General features: G+C 36.5%; 1 long non-coding RNA gene across 1 annotated transcript in view; it reads right to left on the reverse strand.

Annotated features, from left to right (window-relative positions):
• Positions 1-2,847: 2,847 nt before the first annotated feature.
• Positions 2,848-23,194, reverse strand: part of LOC132127381 (uncharacterized) — a 36,964-nt gene continuing 16,617 nt past the window's right edge. The window contains exon 6 of the long non-coding RNA XR_009427517.1: positions 2,848-4,471. This is a non-coding gene — a long non-coding RNA (uncharacterized LOC132127381). The remainder of the gene's footprint in view (positions 4,472-23,194) is intronic.

Here is a 23,194-nt window from a genome sequence, read left to right on the forward strand (position 1 = left end):
ATTGCTCATTTTTTTAAACAAACTTTAAAATGTAAACTTTGATCTTAAAATGTCTGAAGCTTGCAGAAATTGCACTTCATTGTCTGCAGTTACTGTTCCATGTTTTACTGTTGTGCATGTCTGAACGATATATTGTAAAACTTACTACAAAATTTCATATTTTTTATATTTTATCTCAACTTACATTTTTTATTTTACCTGAATTTTGAATTTGAGTTTTTTTTATTCATCTTTATTTTCATACATATGTAGGCCTATGTATAGTATTTTTTATTTTACTTGCTAAATTGTAAACTTAAAAAAATTTAATTCAAATATCTTCAGCTTGCAGAAATCACATTTATTAGCCTGCAATTAGTGTTGCATGTTGTATTGCAGCACACTAAACGAACTTACAATATATTATACAATTCAAATAATAAAATGTACAAAACTCAACTCAAAAACCAGGAGACGGGTTGACATCTAATTCATTCATTTTTATTGATTCACACTCAGGACACATACAGACATACATGAATGGCAGAGGGGGTTCCCTAAAGTACAGGATGTTCTGAACAGTTAGAGGAAATGATACGACTCTTCTGTGAAAGACAAGCAGGTCACCCTGTGGTTTTACAATGGAGAAAAACAGATGGAATTGCTTAATGAACATCTTTTTAATTTAATAACAAATACCAGTTGCTCATGTTAGATAACGACTGAGCAGTTATATGAAAGAGAGAAAAAAAACTGTAGAGCAAGTGCAAATGAAGGGGTGGGGAAAAAGATGTGTCATAACAGAGTGTGTTGCAATAAGGTGTGTTCTTTCTGGATTCTCAAGAAATTCAAGTGGACAAAACCAAGTGCTGAACGTGCGCGCGCACACACACACACGCCCTTCAACGAGAAAGGCTACGCAGAAACACGTCAATTACGCGCTCTGTAAACACACACACACATCGGAAATATTTCTTTCATAACGACCCCTCTAAAATTAGACACCAATATCGAGACAATAAATAAATAATAATGAAAAAACATTTTTCAGTATTGAAAAAAAATATGGTTATAAAAATTACAACTACTTATAATAACAAAACAGTCAACGATTAAAAACGAAGATCTTTACAGGGGGATGAAAAAACCCAAAATGTCAGACAGCCTACAGACTGTTGTCGCCGGGCGAATGTAACAGCCAACACCAGTCTGATAAGCTATTTGACATACTGGGAGAGACTTGTCCACATCGATAAAGAAACATAATGAAGAATTAACTCACTTACCAATGATGAAACGAGAGGGTGGGGCTGGAAGAGGGGCGTGGTCATACATTCTAACAATATAATGATTTAAATCCCTTATGGAAGAACCGAAAGCTTTCTTCCCCTCATTCAATGAAGCACTGTGTGAGATAAGCGAACGCTGCTTCTCCTTTCTGTCTCACCCTGGCTGTGTTTCGAATCCTAGCGAGGCTCCTACCTAGACAGCGTTTTCTGGGGCAGCATCGTCGCGCTCTAACGTTAGAAAGACTGTCTCGCTGGGTTTTGAGATACAGCCTCTCTCGCGCGCTCCACTTCGCTCTCTCCCTCTCTCAGCAGTGTTGCCATATCCACGCATTATAAGCCACTTTACATCAAGTCGATTATAAATTCGGGAGATCGCGCCTTGCTGTTTTTGGGTTTGTTTGCATAAAAAACAGGCATGTTTTGAGATTTAAAAGTTACAGGCATTTAGAACTGTATAAAACAACATAACATAACATTATTCGTACAATTTACATTTTTCTTGGTCAACATTTTTTAATTCATATTACTTTTGTATAAATTAGGTTTTAAATGTATTAATTCAGATATCCAATTGTATGTAAAAAATTTTTCAAGTGTATGAAACGTTGTTAATTAGCCAATGTCATAAAAACTGTTTATGTAAATCTCTGTAATCTAAATGTTTCATGCTGATCAATAAAATCGAATGTTTCCAATGGCCTGCTTTTCTTATGAGATCTGGCAACACTGCCTCTCCTCTACGCCAGCAGCGGGCAGTGCATTGAGTTCAGCGGAGAGTTCGTTTAAGGTAACGGCAAAAGAAACTCCACACTGTTCCATTTTTTTATACGCCTGCAGCTTCCAGACTCACATACCAGGGCAGCGATACAAAAAGGCACCGAAAAAACATTTCACAAGCAATTAAAAGAAAAAAAGACGCGAAAAGAAGCGACGCACAAGACGTTTGCCTAGCTGCCTTACGTTATGCCACCAGTGCAGTGGTTCTCAATCTGTTTCCGGTGGCCCCCCAACACTCCACATTTCAGATCTGACACACCCATTTCAGGACGCGGAGCCTCTAATAATGAGTTGAATCAGGTGTTCTAGTTTAAAGAGACGTCCAAAATGTGCCGTTTTGGGGACCACCACGGCGCTAGCATTGTATTCGTTTTAACTACTCGACACTGTAGGCTAAAAGAGCCAAGATACTAACCTTTCAAATTGACAGACAATCTGTTAGTCAAATCCAATCCAGCAGCGAGCTGCGAGCATCCTCCCGCGTGACCGGATGCTCATCGGATGTAACCTATAGAATATGAGCGATAAAACGTGGCAGCCGCCTACGCACATATCTGCCCGAACACACACGCGCTTCTTAATCTTATTGAATGCGTTATTACATCTGGTGGAGTGGCCCTGTAGTCAGTCATGTGGATACACACACGCACTCTTTCTCCTCTTTGGATCTCTGGAAACAAAACAATAACTCTAGACGAAAGGAACATTATGATTCACCAAGCTTTAGAACACAAGACGATCTTTCCTCAGAAGAACTAATGTAACGCAAGCACTCGTCAACATGCATGACATCTTAAAGCGACTTTAGAGTCAGTGTTACTTTACATTAACTTCCTGTTTTTGCTACCTAAATTCAAATTATGAATCTAGAATTATACGAGCACTGTGAATTGGAATATACTGAATTTCAAAAGCACAAAGTCACTAATAACGAATTTTAAAATCAAATTATTGCAGTCTGTCCCTTAAATGTAACAGACCACACACAACATAAGCCACAGTGCACCTCAAACCATTGGGATCAGATAACCTGTGCAAGACGGAGCTGAGAACATGAGTATCTCAGCACAAACCACCAGCTAGCAAGCACATTAAAAAGTAAAAATGTTAACCGATAGCCATGTTACAATAGAAACCTCAAAGAAAATTGAGAAGAATAAACCTATTATTCTAGCAGTGGCTGACATGAGATTGAGGAAGCTGTTGGATTTTAGGGTTAATTTAGTTCCTTGATTTAGTTTTGCTTTATAAGGTTCTTGGAAACCAAAAGTCTATGATGCACTATGCTGATCACCATCCTCTAAAACCTGTAAGGAGAGAGTAAAAGACAGTCGATTATGCTTAATCATCAATGCATTAACTCATCAGAAACATCTCAGGTTAAGCAATCACTCATCTCCACATGCATTTCCCTTCAATCTCTCTCTGCTTCTTTAAAACAAGATTTACGTTAGTGACACGTGCACGGTGGTGGCATCGTTTCCTCCTGCCGGTTGAACAAGCCCTTAAGTAACAGCAGGAGGTTCAAGTTACCAGAAAAAAGGAACATTGTTCCAGAAACATCCGTAATCTCTCATTGTGCAACTTCATCTCTTTCTTTTACTCTCTTTCATTTCCTCCTCCCACACGTACGCACACATGCACACAAACTGGAAAAGCTCTTTAGATGAAACGAAGGATTCGCACATGGGCAGACGAAGGTATAAAAAAAAAAAAAGAAGGTGTAGCTCTTTGTTTCTGTGCGCACTTGTGAGGGAACAGCGGTGGCAGGAATCGTGAGTATAGCCTCAACCTCCCCCAACCCTCCTCCTCCTGCTGCTTCCCTTCCCAACGTCCCTCGACCCTCCTCCTCCTTCTTCTTTTACTCCCAGGGGCCCCTCCCGTCTCCGGCAGCCTGCGCTGGGTTCAACAGGGTTCGGCTGCTGAGGGGGGAGGGGGGGGGGGTGAGTTAGTGTGACGTGGGGGAGTGTCCGGTTCACTCAAAGAGCTCGGAGTATGACTCAGCATCCCTCTTCAGCCAGACCCTGAACAGGCCCCCGCGACCAACCACCGCACAGCCCTCGCGGAGCCCCTGACACTACGGTCTGCCACATGCAAACAATAACACCTCAACAGAATCACACGGTAGAATAAAACCAGTCTCAAAGCGATAATTAGGGCAGGGAGGTAATTAGGATGTGGAGCAAAAGAGAAATAGGGGTGCGCGTAATAAATTAAAAGGAGGAATGGTGGAAAAATAAACAAAAATACAAAAGCCACGTCTGGGATTGAGGCAAATTTAAAGGTTAAAAGAGATGAGTGATGGGACTTACAATTGGGGTGGCCTCTTCTGCGCGCCGCCCGTCCGGTGTTGTAATTTTGCCCTCTGGGCTTCAAGGTACTCCCTGAAAGGCTTCTGTAGAGAGGGGCCAAACAGGGGAAAAGCTCTGTGACAGAAAAGGAGAAGAGGAGGAGGGGACGAGAGCGGAGAAAGAAAGGGAGGGAGAGCGAAAGAGAGAGAGGTCACATAAATTTCACTTACCGACTCCGAAAGGTCAGTGAGTTTCCTTTACCCCGCTTCTCCTCTCTCCGTTCACAGAGAGAGGGAGATAGAGACCGAGCTCTGTTATCCCAAAAGACAGAAACTCAAATAAGGGAGGAAAAAGATCTGTAAAGTACAGCTTGTTCTGGGAACTATATATCCTAAGCATTTAAAAAAAAATGATGGAAGGGAGAAAAAAAAAACAGAGAGAGACACGAGAAGGAAAAAAAAAGGCTTGTCCTGAAAGCATGCTCACACAGAGCCATCCACACTCCCCTGTAATGTCCCTCAGCTAGGCTGAAGGAAGAAATGAATGATTTCTCAGAACTCTCACATTTATCACTGGCGGTTCCTGTAAGAACTGGTTTCAGCCAATTAATGAGGAAGTTAAGTCCATGCTGTGTGATTACTGGTCGAGAGAGTGTGTAAACCCCACCTACTTCCAGCAGGAAGGCGGGGCTCTGTGAGAGACAGCCCATATTAGGAAACCCTTTTATAAGATTTAGCCACTACCTACACTCCCCCCTCCCCTCCCCCTCCAACCGAGACACACACACACACACACACACACACACACACACAATCACATGGAAAGGAAAAGAGAAGGAGATTGCCCTGGCATGGCAAATGGCCCCTCCCAAACAAGTCTAGGAAATAAATTAAAAATAATATATTTATTTATATATATACATATTATATGTTAAACTAAAAGCAAGATTCTTCAAGGAATTTATTATTAAAATGACATTCACTTTTTTTTAAATAGACCTGATGCTCTCCGACTCATTTGGACCTTTGTTTTATCATTTTACATAGTCATGTAGCCGATAACGGTCTCTTTGAACTCTTCATTTCACAGACGCAAACAAGCCCCTCTGCCCACTCGAGTTTCCGAAAGTGCAACTTCACTGATAAACAGTAGATGAGCTCATACCGGTTATTTTGTTAAATCATTAACCAAACACACTATCATCATCCACCCATGATGTGGGTCAACTAAACGCAAACACATCAAGCCCAAAAACTGCAAATGGAAAAGCAAAATGATGCAGGCTTATAAGGACATTACTGAAGATCCACCATTAAAACCAACACCCACACACCTCAGAGGAGAACATACCAAAATCCAACCAACTGTAAACACTCAGAGAAGCTAGCATTAGCACATCTGATGCCTAATCTCAGATCTAAACCATCATTAGTTTTTTGTTTCTGTCAGCAGGGGTTTGCAGTACAGCTATAGCGAAACGCTGCTGTGCTAGAACAAAGAGTCAGATCAAAAACTTGTTTCTTTGTGTTTGAGAAATTGGCGGGCTCCAATCGAGCCTTGTCCGATGAGCCATGGTGAGTCAGTGCCTGTACGAGTCAGACATTACACTCAATAACCGTCAGAAGCACGCTACTAAACCATGAGGACTTATCTCCATGTCCATAAAACAAGGATTTTCACTTCTGGAACGTTCTGGGGCAGGGATCTCTTTGGGAAAACATGCTGGACTAAGAGATATATATTCTCTGTCAACATTGCATGATCTGGTCATATTTATATTTTTAAATGACAAAATGTGTTGTGATGTGTCTTGGAAAATGCTTGCTAAGAGCATATTTTGTTCACGGTGGAACCCATGCGATTTGTACAATGAGGGGCAATAAAAGTGAGTACTTGAAATATTTCCAAAAATATATCTGGCATGGTTTTGGAGTGAAAACATCTTTTATGGTGGGAAAGCATTATTTCTGCTGAAAGTGTATATCATGGGGTTATCAGAAGAAAAACCACTTATAGAGTCAGAACCTGAATTATAGTTCATATCTGAGTAGGAAAATCCGTTTTGAGATGTTACGACAATTAAATGCTGCAGAGAGATGGAATGCATGTTTTTTTAGTTGCATTTGTTTTCTACTAAATAGAATAATAAAAAAACCTGTATAAAATCTGATTTAAAAAAATCTGTATGAAATGTGTTAAAACTGTATATCTTGCTAACTTAAATTATATAAATGAATAGTCACTCCAAAACCTATTTCCAGACAGATATTTCCATCACTATACACTAACTGTATAAATATATTTGTAGTTAATTGTTCATGCAAGTAATTATGAAAAAATAATTGACAAATAACTTATGCTAAAGTTGCTTCTGTCCCTTTTGTGTGAGTAAAAAAAAAAAAAAAAAAAAACCTTTGTTACGGCTTCTCCTATTGGAAGATTAAAAAAGTACATTCAAATTTGAAGTCATATTATCAACTTGGCAACCTTAATTATTTATTTTTCAGATACGTAAAAAAAAGTTTATTTTTGCACTGTTAAATGTGTGTTAATTAGAAGAAAATTTCTAAATGAAGGTGTGATTAGATTTTTTTAATTTAAATTGTGAAATAAATGCTAAAATGTGCAATTGCAAACATACCTCCAATGTACAGTGCACACTGTTTATTGTGAATAAATCTCTAGTGTACAGTGCACACTATGTATATTGTAAAAAAAATATTTAGTGTACAGTGCATACTATGTGTATTATAATTACAAGTAATTTCCCTTAATTTCTGTTCTGCTCACTCTACAGTGCTGATTTATTTAGCTGTAATTGCATCATAATTTCAGTTTCTAACTTTTCATATATTTACCCACTGGCAAGTACTAAATTTCCTTTATGATTTTTCTTATGAATTAAAAGACTTAACATTGCACAACATACAAGCAACTGATGTGCATTCATTAAAATATTGGAAGATAAATAACAGATCAGTAATTAACTATTGTTAAAAACTGTATGTTATTAATAATCAATAAAAGATTTTCTTTGTCATATCAGTTGTTTCAGTTAAGCAGGATTTACAGGAAAGCCATGCATCATTGTTTCTCCAATCTGATCATGTAACGGCTTTCTTGGTCAACATTTGTTTTAAAAAAAAAAAAGTTACCTTTTGTATTAAACATTTTAATATAGCAATTATATATAAATTATATTAAATTAAATACAAATCTAGAGTGAATTAGTAATGTATACTCTACATGTTTTAATCTCTCTATACATTTTAAATCCAAGCACAAGTTAATTGTATTTCATGTCATATTGTATCATACTATTTTTAATTGTACCAGTTAAAATCAGTACAATAAATAAAAAAAACATTCTAAACTGACAAGACTCTTAATTTGCACCAATACACATTGTACAAATGCACTTAATGAGTGTATGTAAGCAGATCGAGACCAAGTCTTCCCACAATGCCTGTTTATCTCTTAGCTAGGATGAGTGCAGCAAGCTAACAAAGTTATCAAGGTTTGCTATATTGATTAGTATTGATTAGTCATATTTAAGTGATGCTGAGGATATGTTACCTCCAGTGATAAAGCACAGGTGAGCGGACAGGGGTATCTGAGGTCATTTCATTAGTATACTGGCTCCTATGTGTCTGTCCATCTCCCTACTGAGTGACATCAGCAACAGGAAATGGGAGATGATTCAAACACATGCAGGGAAGGATGATGATCCTCAAGAACAGGATGATCAAGATGCCGGTCATCGATGATATGAAATCTAGATAATGACAGCACAGGCTACCTCAGCTCAAGGCCTGTTTGACCACGCAAGCTTCTGACTCGGCGTGCTTGAAATCTTTGCTAACGTCAACAAGATCCAGTGAGAAAAATTATGAGAAAAAAAAAAGAGTAACAGAAGCTATCCCGACAAGAACAGATGACAGGCTGACACACTTGAAGAGTGAGGCATGGCGGCGGAGAGAAAGACTGTGTTATTAGCTAAACATATTAACATGTGAGTACACTCAAAACAACAATACTTTGGCTAATATTAATTCAAATGTGGACAGAAATGGGTTTTCTTAATAAACTTAGCGGTAAATACATCAACCTAACTTACAATAGCATATATTTAATCTAAACACAAGGTAACCCATAAACCTACAACATAATGTAATAAAAACTCCTTTAAATCCCAACATAATGGAACATTAGACACAAATAAAGTTTCCCTCCTTTCCTTATCTTGTTCAAAAATGCATAAAATAGGCTAAACACTTAATTCTAACCTTTAATCTTCCCATTCCGTTCCATGCAAAGCATTCTAGGAATTGGAAAACCCCTGGCTGAGTGCATAAAAATGATCCATGTGGTCCTGTTGAAAACTAATTAAGTAATTTTATAAAATGTATTGAAATTAACTTTAAAAAAATTTTTTTTGTTGCATTCACTCTTTTAACCAATAAAATGGAGGAAGCAGCATTTTTGAGTGTAAGTTGAACCAGTATAATGGATTCAAAGAACAGATTGAGGCCTTGTAACACCATTAACTGAATTACCTGTCAACACTTGTGTTTTACAAACTGTAATCTTTGGAGAGGTGACTAAATCTTACCCAGAAGTATGAGTGGCCGTATAGGCCAGAATTATTGAAAAGCCTCTTACAAAACTACTGAAATGAAATTTATTCATATGCATTACTGAAAACCTCTTACATACACTAGTGAAAACACTGATCAACCTTAGAGAAATTCATTCATATGCATTACTGAAAACCTCTTACAAACACTAGTGAAAACACTGATCAACCTTAGAGAAATTCATTCTTACGCATTACTGAAAACCTCTTACATACACTAGTGAAAACACTGATCAACCTTAGTGAAATTCATTCTTACGCATTACTGAAAACCTCTTACATACCCTAGTGAAAACACTGATCAACCTTAGAGAAATTCATTCATATGCATTACTGAAAACCTCTTACAAACACTAGTGAAAACACTGATCAACCTTAGAGAAATTCATTCATATGCATTACTGAAAACCTCTTACAAACACTAGTGAAAACACTGATCAACCTTAGTGAAATTCATTCTTACGCATTACTGAAAACCTCTTACATACCCTAGTGAAAACACTGATAAACCTTAGTGAAATTCATTCATACGCATTCATGAAAACCTCTTACATACACTAGTGATAACACTGATAAACCTTAGTGAAATTCATTCATATGCATTACTGAAAAACCTCTTACATACACTAGTGAAAACACTGATAAACCTTAGTGAAATTCATTCATACGCATTCATGAAAACCTCTTACATACACTAGTGATAACACTGATAAACCTTAGTGAAATTCATTCATATGCATTACTGAAAAACCTCTTACAAACACTAGTGAAAACACTGATCAACCTTAGAGAAATTCATTCATACGCATTCATGAAAACCTCTAACATACCCTAGTGAAAACACTGATCAACCTTAGTGAAATTCATTCATACGCATTCATGAAAAGCCTCTTACATACACTAGTGATAACACTGATAAACCTTAGTGAAATTCATTCATACGCATTCATGAAAACCTCTAACATACCCTAGTGAAAACACTGATCAACCTTAGTGAAATTCATTCATACGCATTCATGAAAAGCCTCTTACATACACTAGTGATAACACTGATAAACCTTAGTGAAATTCATTCATACGCATTCATGAAAACCTCTAACATACCCTAGTGAAAACACTGATCAACCTTAGTGAAATTCATTCATACGCATTCATGAAAAGCCTCTTACATACACTAGTGATAACACTGATAAACCTTAGTGAAATTCATTCATACGCATTCATGAAAAGCCTCTTACATACACTAGTGATAACACTGATAAACCTTAGTGAAGTTCATTCATATGCATTACTGAAAAACCTCTTACATACACTAGTGAAAACACTGATAAACCTTAGTGAAATTCATTCTTACACATTACTGAAAAACCTCTTACAAACACTAGTGAAAACACTGATAAACCTTAGTGAAATTCATTCATACGCATTCATGAAAAGCCTCTTACATACACTAGTGATAACACTGATAAACCTTAGTGAAATTCATTCATACGCATTCATGAAAAGCCTCTTACATACACTAGTGATAACACTGATAAACCTTAGTGAAATTCATTCATATGCATTCATGAACAGCCTCTTACAAACACTAGTGATAACACTGATAAACCTTAGTGAAATTCATTCTTACACATTACTGAAAAACCTCTTACATACACTAGTGAAAACACTGATAAACCTTAGTGAAATTCATTCATACGCATTCATGAAAAGCCACTTACATACACTAGTGAAAACACTGATAAACCTTAGTGAAATTCATTCATACGCATTACTGAAAAACCTCTTACAAACACTAGTGATAACACTGATAAACCTTAGTGAAATTCATTCATACGCATTCATGAAAAGCCTCTTACATACACTAGTGATAACACTGATAAACCTTAGTGAAATTCATTCATACGCATTCATGAAAAGCCTCTTACATACACTAGTGAAAACACTGATCAACCTTAGAGAAATTCATTCATACGCATTCATGAAAAGCCTCTTACATACACTAGTGAAAACACTGATCAACCTTAGAGAAATTCATTCATACGCATTCATGAAAAGCCTCTTACATACACTAGTGATAACACTGATAAACCTTAGTGAAATTCATTCATACGCATTCATGAAAAGCCTCTTACATACACTAGTGATAACACTGATAAACCTTAGTGAAATTCATTCATACGCATTCATGAAAAGCCTCTTACATACACTAGTGATAACACTGATAAACCTTAGTGAAATTCATTCATACGCATTCATGAAAAGCCTCTTACATACACTAGTGAAAACACTGATAAACCTTAGTGAAATTTATTAAAACGTATAACTGAAAAATCTCTTACAAACACTAGTGAACATCATGCAAAAAGAACCATGGGATCAGCATGCAGGAAGGTGAAAGAATTCGTGGCTCTGTGTTTCCCAATGAATAACATGGGTATCTTTTGGAGGTACACAGGTTCCAGCTTCCCTGTACTTCTCATCCCTCTATAAAACAGTTAATAATTCTCAGTTATAATCGGGAAAACATTCTAATGAGCTATTATTTCCTGTAGCCGTTACAATTTCTGTCTCTTATTTTTTTTCTCCATGCTATTCATTTCCTTGAGACTGAATTCCTCAAGCCTTGAGTCACAGGTGACCTCTGACCTCAGGTCCCTTCTAAAGCTCCCAGCCAATGTTCCCTCTAAGCTGTGCAATGTGCATGGTCACACACTTCTGATGTTGCTCCCATGCAAATGGGAAAAAAATCCAACAGATTGTAGACTTAAAAAAAAAATTTTAAAAGAGGGACTAACCTTGATATTTTATAATTCAGAGTTAAAAAAAAAGGATGGCATTTCAAAATCAAGCCCACTGATTTTTAGTACAGAAATGTAAATATTCAGGGCTGACTAATTCACAAGATAAAAACTGCATTACTAGAGAATTTCAGTCATCTAGAGAGGCAATGCATCCGTTTTGTGTGTGTTTTATGAGCCTGACAAAACTTGTCCTGACATTGACATTTTCCTGAGGAAAACAAGACAGAAAATACATTTTTAAAATATTAACATTAACATATTTTAGAAGTCCAAATGAGTAATAATTAATAATAAAATTTAGTCAAAATCTAAATTCATATTGCATACAGAATCATTTATTTCTCCGGCTTTAACTAACTATGCATTTGATCATGTAAATTCATCTAAAACACACAAATAACAAAAATAAAATAAATGTTATTTTATTAATTGATATTAAAGTCAGATTAATAAACCAAATTAATTGTGTATTTAACACACACACACACACACAGTAATACATCTGTATAAATGTAAAATGTATAAGTCTATAGATGTGCATCATTGACAATTATAAATGTATATTCTATGCCTGCTTATTAACCTAAATTATTTAATTTATAATCTATACATTATATCTCTCTATTAAGGTGGACACACCCAATAAAAATAAGTTGTCGTCAGCAGGAACAAAAATTAGAGGGAACATTGCCGCCAGCTGATGAGGACGGCCATCTTTAAATAAAGGGTGTAGGTCATAAACCAGTGTACATCTACAGCTTCTCACACACAGAGACACATTTTTACACACTAATGACGTGAGAGACTTAAAAAAAGGCCTTGATGAGTTTCTCCTAATCATTTACAGTGCAGGTATTTTCAAACAAAAGAAGGTCACGTTCTGTGGAGGAATTGATAAGTGCACTGCCATTCACCTTTGGTCTGGTTCTTGGGGTCAGTTAAAACTAGCTCCATGTTACATGAGGATCTTTCCCAATGACCTCATGAGCAAACCATGAGGACGTGTGCTGAATGGAGATCCCCGAACTCCGGGTATTAATCACTCGTATACACACACACACACACACATTGCTTTACGTGCTTACATCCATTCCTGTTTTCTCCACCAGCTGTGCCAGTCCCGTGTTTAAACAGTAAGAATGAAGTAAAAAAAACAGACTAAACAAAGGAGAAGAGGAAGACTGAAAGAGAGGGGTGAGATCACTCATATTTTGGAAAAGACTTATCAGCACGGGACTGGGAGACAGGGAATACTGATCTCTTCCCCCTTGGGTCTCAGTGCTGGCTCAGAAGAGAAAAAAACTGAGTAATTATAGCACACTCATACAAGTGTCACTTCCCACCACACCGGCAAGACACTCGTCACCTCAAACGCACAAACAAGTGTACACAAAACAGGCAAGTGTGCATTCAAACGCACACCTCTACTAGAGAGCCAAAACATTTATATTTAAAATCAGATTAGAGATCTGAAACCTAATGAGCCACTTTTTTACTGCCTACACAACCTCATTAGAGATCAATTTGGAACATTATCACTGTAAACAAATGTTTTTTGAAGTTGTAAAAAAAAAAATGATTGAAGTATATTTTACAAGAAAACACTTTCAGTTTTCACATATATTTTAATATGTTACTTGCAATTTGTAATGAGTGAAATTTACTACCAATTTCTGAGTAATTTCTTCCATTATTTTTTTCCGTGTACATATGCAGCAATTCCATGCACCACTCAAAATGGCAGTCTGAGACTCGACCAGCAATTTATTTCAATAGAGATTGCCATTAACAAGCTACTAAGCTAAAATATATATATACACACTAATGTGTGTGTGTGTGTGTGTGTGTGTGTGTGTGTGTGTGTGTGTAATATACTACAATAAATAATATAGATGGATAAAATTGAGTCAAAAACATATTTCTCAAAACACTGTTTTGGAACATTTTGGACCAGCTTTTGCTTCGGCAAGGTCTCAGTGAGGCCTTAAACCCTGCCTAAAAAGCTGTCGCTCACTTGGACTTGGAACAGAGCACCAGTGATCAAAGATGCTTCTGCTAAAATATCAGCTGAAAATTCCAATTGACGTCAACAAATCATTCCTATGTGCCCATGCAACAAGCTTAGGCACGAGAGATCAGTCAGACATCAGCCATCCTCAAAGCGAGCTGTGATTACACAGCAACACAATTCACAAAATCACTATGGGTGGACTGCTTACTGACTCACTGGAGGACCAAACATGCCCAGGATGACTGCGCGGGCTAGGCCAGGCCGGGCTGCTTACGGCTGGGCCAGAGGAGGAAGGAAAGCTGGGGTGTCCTCCAGTTTACGAAGCTACGAGAATGTCTCCTCCGCAAATACAGTGAAAGAGATTCTAGTTAAAAAAAGATGTCACCAATGAGACCACACAGACTATATTGATTAATAAATAAGCAATAAATAACCGTTCAACGAAGATCAATTTTGTGATAATGAAAAGTGTGCAAACAAGTAAACAGGATATTTAAACCTCAGAGCAACGCTCACAATGGCATCCGATATTGACGCACTTGCGGCTGCACTGCAAGTCTAACTCACCTCCAAACCAGAAATAGGTTCGTGCATCGAGGCTCGTTTTGACGGGAGTGATGATTAAGAACATGAGTTTTGAAACGGAAACACACGGTAGCAACAGAGCTTCACTTATATACATATATCAATACAAACATGAAGACCGCATGTCACATAGAAAATATCTGCATAATTGGAGTAATAATAACAACGATTTTAAGGATGTCATAATTGATCATTTCACCTGTACATGCAAAATCCCAGTTTTTCTTTTGCTACATGCAAAAGAGCTACACAAGACGGATGCATTCACACACCTACAGAGCTGTAACCACACCGAAACGAAGCTTTCTGTACAGTCATACAGTGAGGCAGCTGTAGGTTGAGTTATCCGGTGAGCTCTAGGTCTGCGGGTAAACCGTGCTCACCTTCAACAGGATGTCACCTAACCAATCACCCGTGACCCAAAGAGTCACAACCGAACAGACCAACAGATATCAAAGCTGATAACTATCATTTAAAATGCTTTAAACCAACAACAATATCAATAGGGCTGCCTCCTAATAGTCGACTAAACGTTAGTCGACCAGAAGAGGCTCGGTCAACCAAAAATTTTATCAGCACATGCATTTATACATTTAATTTATACCATTCATTTCTTGAAAGTTATTACAGTAGTTTGATTTATTGTTTAATTTAAATATTCTCAGTTATTTTGTAAAATCGGATGCATTAAATCATTAGCATTAAAATGACAATATGCTTTTGCACAGGAATTTTAATATGTTTGCATCAACATATTTTCTAGAGCAAACGAAATGCATTCTCTGAATTCATGCCATCTCCACAAAGTCCTTTCATCCTGATAAACAAATAAGCCAAAAAATAAATAAAGAGGTAATTTAATTTACACAGTTGTACAAAAACAAAACAAAACTGAAGAATTCAACAAAATGCCCCTAATTTTCCCCTAAATGCATAAAATAGACTATCAAGTGATTCAGCTTTGGTTTTGATTTATCTCAGACTTGAAGAAAAACTCCTGAAAAAGCACCTATACACTGCTATGCAAAAGTCCAAAATTCTTGCATGAGGTATGTGCATATTGTGCATATAAAAAAAATCCCCCTTCCTACACTAACACTGACTATTTTCACTACAGTTGCCCCCCTGTGCAGTTTAAACATGTCTATCTGAAAAAAGGCGGTAAAAAAGGTCCCGTGACTCAGATTCCCGGCTGGATGGGGCTGCAATGACTCGCACGGCTTACCGTACAACACGAGGCCTTGAGCAGGTCAGGGAAACAGTAGCTCTGCAGATAAAGCTGTCACCCCGCTCACATCTAATGAAATAAGTCATTGATCGATTCTTGCTGCATAAAGCCTTAGTAAGACAATTAAAGACCTTTTGTTCACTGTTCAACACTTAAAAAGCCTAGTTTCTGTAGTACACTATGGCGTAACTTGATTTGCAATCAGTTTATTCACCCTCTTGTGACTCTGATCCGGTATCTGTCTACTCACAAATACTGAAAATAAAGGGCTGATTATTTTCTTGCATATTATTACGGTCAGTAGTAAGATAACTCATACTAAATTTCCAGTGAAAAGCTTGGTCACCACCCAGTCACCCTCCATGGGGACTCAACCCTGAGACCTTCAACTCAGTGCTGTCTTTGTCCGGTGATGTCTCGAAAACAGGTCACTTTGCCTTCCGTGCTTTCCAGAAAGAAGCAAGAATTTAACTCCTGCATGCCAGGAATTCAACACCAAATTAGTTATTTATGACAACAATTTTAAGCCTATGAGCATACCAGAAATAGCAATGGTGGTCACTTAGTAATGTCTCCTATTAGCACTGGAATGAGTTCAGATAAGTCAAGCTTTGATTTGATTTCTCCTGTCAGGAGTATCTTTCCCATCCATCTACTGTTTACGTTAGGCCTTCTTCTCTTTTCTGTCTTGTCACCATCAGTTACATTTAATGCACTTTATTTAAAAACAAGTTAATCTGCATATTCTTTGTTTTGATAATGAGACCATTAACGAATGCTCTTTAGGAACAGCAGGAGATACTCTCAGATGGAAACGCATGGAGAAAGGACGCAATCTCTGTCGATCAGTTAGCTACCATTCACTTTGAGCACATATACTGAGCCTATGACTATCAATACGGCGGCAAGACTGTATTTGAATAGACACAAAATAAGCCACACACAAAAACATTTTTTGAATGAAAACAACTGCCTGTCTTCACCAATCAACGGTAATGATATCATCAGTGGGAGGGGTTAACTGAGGTGAGACCACAGACTGTTTCAGTATGATTTAGCTAACTACACAATACACACGGCACTAAGCCAACACTTAAAGTGACAGTTCCCCCAAAAATGAATATTTATTCAGTCGCAGAATGACTGAGAATGGGAGACGTTTTAGACGCGCGCTCCACTTCACTTCAGCGCTAGGCGTGAGTCAATCGTGCATGGAAACGGTATTGAGTTTCACAGCGTGTGCTCTTATGTTGCATGCACAAAGGTGCGCTGCCGTATCCTTTCATATCAAACCGTGAAATAAACTACGTGCATGAAGAGTCATGGAGTTACCAAAAAGACAATAAAAGCTGCCTTAAAACTGTGCATGCATGTAATATATATTTTATATATATATTCCCAACGAGGTCCATGGCCCAACACAAAATTAATTTGCTGAATGCATAAACTGTTTTTCTGCGCTCAAACCTGCCAATCTAAAGGAAACGCTGTGTATGGTGTTTGAGGTAATTTGTGAATTACCATAGACTTATAGTCTAAATAAAATAATGGTAACACTTTAGAATAGGTAACACTTGTTAACTATTAACTACAACATTTCTCTCAATAAATTCTTAATTTGCTGCTTATTAATAGTTAGTAATGTAGTTGTTAGGTTTAGGAATTGGGTAAGATTAGGGATGTAGAATAAGGTCAAGTAGAATAAGGCATTTATTTGTTCTTAATTAGCACTAATACATGGCTAATATTCTAGTAATATGCGTGCTAATAAGCAACTAATATGTGTTACCTATTCTAAAGTGTTACCAAAACAATTTGCAAGTATTACTGTTATTACACCTGTATACAAAACTTTGTATTATTTTTACTATAGAGTGTGTGACGTCACGTGCACTACCGCTGGTGGCAGTTGACACGTGGTTGTCACGGCAACCGTCACAGCCCTAAGTAAAAACACCATAAAAGTAGCATAAATGTGGTATATTTGGTTTTCTAAAGCCATATGATAGTTTAAGGTTGTTATCATCTGAAAATGTTACTTTGCAGCATTGGTCACCATTCACTTTCATTGTACAGAAAAGAGCAGCTTGCACAATCTGCTAATTATCTCATTTCGTATAAAAAAAAAGAAAAAAAATAAGAAGTAATTTTCATTTTTGGGTGCACTATTCAATTTATCCTTTTAGTTAACATAATCTGAAAACAAGCCTACATGGTTTAATATCTACAATCAAGCCTGCCCTGGGCAAGGCATTAGTTCTAAGATCTCGCTTACGATTAGCCTGCAAATCAGGAAATAACAACAGTAAGTAGCATTAATATAAGACAGAACAATACGCCACACTCCATCTAAAACAAAGGAAAAGCCTTAAACCGGAATTCAAAGCATTTCAGGACTACTAGACTATAGTAATATCGAATCATGCATAGTCTGAAGATAATTTGCACTGTGTGAACAAGGACACAGTTCCATTCCAGTAATTGCTTGTTTTTACATTGACTTTTAAATTCTGTTTCTCCTCTCGCATCCTGTAAAAATCTGCTTCAGGACCCTGATATCTCCTCATGATGGTAATTTGGTTTAGTGTACTTCCACAAAATAAAGCAAGACCTGAACTAACTGACGTCACAGTTTATTAAGCCCTCACAAATCAGCTAAACTTGTCAGACTTTGCCAAAACGTAATGCATAAAATAATTCTCAGCTGCAAAGATAAAAGATTTTCCATTATCAACAGTTGTAATTTATACACGTCCCACTTTACGACAGGAAGATCTATATAACAATAATAGAACACACACTGACCAGACTGAAAACAGACATCCATCGTCTAATCGTATGTTTGCTCTTCATTTAAACAATTCTTTAGGGCCACCCTGGCCAAAGCCATTGACCTCGTCATGAAATACAATACATTCAGAAACTGTAGCCTATATGTATATTTAAAATTCTTGGCAGACAATGCGAAAAGTCATTTCACTGGTATTAATCTTAAAATGGTAATGTCTGCGTCTCCTTTATGTCTCACAGATAGGATGCATCAAATTGAACAGTTTTTCTTATTCCCTTTTTTCTTTAGACAAATGTTTTATGCTATTTTCCTATCTGTAATATAGTCTCATACAACTTTGCCTTGAAAATAGTAAATGAATAAAAAGTTGTTTCTTTAAATGTCCATACAATACAGAACAAATAGATGATTTTTTTTCCTTCAAATTTTTTCTACAGTCAAGTTAATGTAATTTAGTTAATCAGGTCTGATTCTGATCTTCAGCAAATTAACAAAAAACATGAACAAAAAAATGATATGAGATCATAGTAAATAAAAATGCTTTTCACCAGATTCTAAGGTTCAGAATTACACTAGTACATAAACCTGCATGCATGTGGATACACTTAAAAAAAATAATAGGCATTTATGGAAAGCACTATTTCAAATAATACAATTTCTTTAATCTTAAATATAAAAAAGTTTTAATTATCAGTTGCTTGCACACTGCCTGATTCAGCCATGTGTCACATGAGTGAATGAAGCCACATTTGCTCTGGTAAAACTGCAGCCTTATAAATAAGAAATAAAGCATTTACCCAGTTTCACTTTGAGGGAAAGAGAACTGAAAGCATTTCCCATATTTGCATCAGCCACAAAAGTCCTACTAACGTAAAAAAAAAAAAAAAAAAAGTCATTTTAGACTTCACATTTTTCGAAATGTCAAAGCCGCAGTTTCTACATGCAATAGTTTAAAGATAACCAAAACTAAAATATGCCTTCAAAATACAATCTGTTTGCACAAATAGCAACTCTCAGAATTTTTTGAGCAACCAAAGCAATATTAACACTAGTTCACAGGCCAAACACACCATTAACTTTCATCAAATGCTCCCACAATGCCAATAACAGGATACATTTATTGTAGCAAGAATGCAAACCAATAAAATAATAGTATATAAAAGAGTTTATTTATATAACAGCACATAAAGTTGTGTGTGAGCAAAAAAACACAACTTTTGTGCCCTGCTTGTCAAAGCAGCACAAGAACACTTTAAAATCATAGGCAAGAGTCTGTTAATTAAACTTGATTGATAATCTACTACACACAAAAGGAAAACACAGTACAGAGCCATATATTCAAAAGGTGTACAGGTCTTAAAGTTGTATAATTTAACAATATGTCCTTGATTTTCCTACTGTTTTGGTATGGTTCCAAGAGATACACTGTGAAAATTAAAGGAATTAATTTTCCTGAATGGATGGATGCCTTTCCATAGCTCTTAAAATCACATTACTCAACAATGAAATAACACTTTAACTGATGCAATTAAGTTGAGCGAAGTTCAGTGATTATTGATGGATTTTTTCACACCTATAAAATCAAAGAGATGACCATAACAGGAGCAAGGTAGGACCATAAATGTAGAGGAAGTGGAAGGTAGTAAAAGAGGTAAACATTAACATTTGTGTCATAAAGCCCAGGATACGGTGCAGCACACAATCCAGGCTTGCAACAGGAAGGCCTGCGTGAGTTTTTCACTGGTTTACGACTAAATACAAAACATTTATTGCTCTAGAAAGTTCACAGCGATGACATGAACATTCCAGAAATAACAGAATTATTATTTTTTGATTATGTGATGTTTGGATAATTGTAGTGTAAATCTAAATGCTCTCTAAGGGATATTTATGAGCTGAGCGTAAAAACTAGTAAATGTAAACTCTCATATAAGAAAGCTGAATGTATAGCTTGCAACGTTCTGCCAAAAATGAACTTGTTTCACTGACAGAGAAAAGTGACTTAAAATGGCAGTAAATAAAATTCATCTTTTGGTGCCTTCAGGGAGGAAAGATCTTTGATAGGGAATTATGAGTATAATCCTACAGACCTACTTCACGTTGTAAAAAGGGCACACAAGCAGCCTTTTTTTCTATAAAAAAAAGCAAAAAAAAAAAAAAAAAAAGAAAAGTGAGGGTGTTTCTAAGAAATCTAGATATTTATCCAACAAATTCACTTTACTCTCAGAGCTTTGGTTTCATAGTTTTTAATCTTAATATCTATTCACTGATTAGTGTGTGGGGACTTTCCATTTATTTAATAATATTTCCATCATCCAACCCTAAACATAAACCTCACACACACACCATCCCGCATTGAATTTTTTTCATGTAATATTTAGTATGTATGTTAAGCTGTTTGCTGGCCATAATGTAGGTGCTTTCACTTTTCATTATGATGGGGACATTTTGTCCCCACAATGTAGATACCTGACCTACACACACACACACACACATCCACAAAAAACTTGAACAAATAAACTCTCTGATCTGTGGTAAACTTCATATTTCTGCAGCTTTACCTACATGTTCTTGGTAAAACCACAAAAGGACACCAAAAAATAAACCGTAATGACACGGTAAACGCAACTCTCGAATCACATCCAGTTCTCTGAATGCATCTTCATTTTCTCTGTACTAAAAACAAGTCCATAAATAACCCAAATCTGCTGATATTCCCTCCACTTAATTTTGGGTCAAAAACATCATGTGGACAAAAAGTGAGGAAAATAATATTGTTGTTGTTCTTCATTGGAAGCAGATTTGTAAGAAATTCCCTATAGCATCAGCAATTTTTGGAAAGTAAGAGGGCAACAAGCTGTTTTCAAAGCAAAGGGCTGATGCAATCTACATGTGCCGTTGCAGTTATGGCCGGGGTGATTGATGCTTTGCATTGTCAGGGGGCTGCCCCAAAGACAGGTGTTCACAAGCCAAAAACAGCAGCGCTGATCCCCACCTATAGCATCCTATTACCCTGTAGCAACACTACTGACCACAACACAGGTGCTTAAAGAGTCTAGGGTTTAACGCAATACATCATGTGTTTGTGATTCAGCATACAGCAGATGGTATTAATGTGGATCTTAACAGCTCAACTTATATAACACTACTACTTCCTTTTGTTGCTTTGTGGACCGTCTCTAAAAACAAAACAAAACAAAAACAACAACAACCAGTAATGCACTTTAATACAAAAGTCTGTAGGTAGAGTAAATGCGCAAATACATACAACCCATGAGATACTTAAGCTACACTAATATATAACCAAGAGGGCTTTACAAACTTTTTAAAGCCTAAGGTGACTTTTAGTGGATATATGAAGTCATTTCCCTTCCAGTTCACACAGGTGTCCTAGTTAACTATGAACATGATCCCACTAACATTTAACAACTAAACCGTGTACAAATACAGCATCTTAATTTTGAACAGTATCCATTAGTGTGTAACATTTACAATATAGGTCAAGGTCAAAGTCATACTAAAATAATACAGTTTACAGAACACCAAACCAATATAAAACACACACAAATATTGATTTCTGAAAGATCATGTGACACTGAAGACTGGAGTAAATTCGGCTGCTGAAACTTTAGCTTTGCAATTATAGAAATAAATGATATTTTAAAATATATTAAAATAGAAAACAGTTCATTTTTTTGTTTATTTAACACCCTGTTAGCTTCTAGGGCTATTTTCATGGCGAGAAAAAAAATATGGCTAAATTATATCAGTTTTTTTTGGCTTAACTCAACTGTTAAAAATCTCTTCAAAAGAGTTTACTGAATAAAAAGGTTTTCTCACAGGGTTACAATCAGCTTAATATAATGAAACATGCTTCGGGGATAAAAGGTTTCTGAAAACAGTTTAAACTATAGTAATATTTTGTAATATCATTGTTTATTTTGATCAAATAAGCAGCCTTGGTGAACATAAGGGATTTCATTCAAAAATATATAAAACTTTACTGACTCCAAACATTTAAACTGTAGTGTATATTTAATGAAATAAAGCACAAGCACACTTTTTAATGAAAACACAAATGAGGAATGTTAAGTTTACAAAATAGGAAGCAATATATATATTGTTCAAAACGAAAATGACAAAAAGTCTTGGACACCCTCTGGTTGTCCAACTTCGTGGAACATGTTCATAGTTAATATGATAAACTACATCGGTGGTTCGTCTGATACGACATCTGTGTGAACCTGAGGGAAACGGATTTTGCACATTCATGAAAAATGACCTTGACACCAGTTAGTTAACATTTTATTTTTAAAGAGTAGCACTATTTTGTGGTTCAGTGTCAAAATACGTTTTAAGGGTCTTTATGTGCTCTAGACAGAAAAAAAATCTAGAACTTATCATAAGATGCATTAGATCTCATGTCACGGTCTCCCTCAGCGTTTGTCTCCATCTCTCTCTCTCCTTCTTTTTCACACACACCCACTCACAGTATTCCAAACTGTTCTTTTTTCCATTATGGGATCTTTATGTGAAGTGGCTGTTCACATGAAACACTCTGGGTGGGCATCATATCTTCAGATTAGAAAGACCACAGGCCACAGGCCAATGACAGAGACTACGTCAGATCCATTACATGACTGAGCCAAATCACCATCCTGCACTGTCAACAAAACTCCACCCACAAATTAGGACCAACCTGAGCAGTGCCATCAGATGTGAGGCACAACTGATCATCCCTGTTGTAAAACAATTACTAATACAAGAACAATTAATCGTTTAAGTTGCATTAAGGCAAGAACA

This window comes from Carassius carassius, chromosome 45, assembly GCF_963082965.1.
Source record: "Carassius carassius chromosome 45, fCarCar2.1, whole genome shotgun sequence".
Lineage (NCBI taxonomy): Eukaryota > Metazoa > Chordata > Actinopteri > Cypriniformes > Cyprinidae > Carassius > Carassius carassius.